The sequence below is a fragment of the Sphaerodactylus townsendi genome, linkage group LG01, assembly GCF_021028975.2.
Source record: "Sphaerodactylus townsendi isolate TG3544 linkage group LG01, MPM_Stown_v2.3, whole genome shotgun sequence".
Taxonomy (NCBI): domain Eukaryota; kingdom Metazoa; phylum Chordata; class Lepidosauria; order Squamata; family Sphaerodactylidae; genus Sphaerodactylus; species Sphaerodactylus townsendi.
In genome coordinates, this window is record NC_059425.1 from 56,258,075 (window position 1) to 56,258,465 (window position 391).

Consider the following 391-nt stretch of genomic DNA (forward strand, 5'->3'; position numbering starts at 1 on the left):
TCTTTGACTTTTTCTTTTGAACAGCTGACCTTCCATGTAATTTCATATATATTGTCTTGGAAGCTTCTCTTTGCTCAAACTCACATTGCCATAGGGCATGGAAGTCTGCCCCATTAAGAAAGAAGTCTAAAGCCCCTTGGATTCAAAACGAGTTCCATGGTTATTTGGACTCTTGCCTTTCAGTGGTCTCCATTTTTGGACAATGTGCCTTGAAATGCACACTATTTCATTTGAAACACTGAATCTATACATTGGATCATAAGGCAAGGATATTAACATCAAATAACTTTGATTTGGTATATTAAGCATTGTTGACTTTTCCCCTTGGATAACCTTAAATCTGAGGGAAGAGTTTTTGATATGGAAACATAATTGGGTTTAGAAGCCAAAT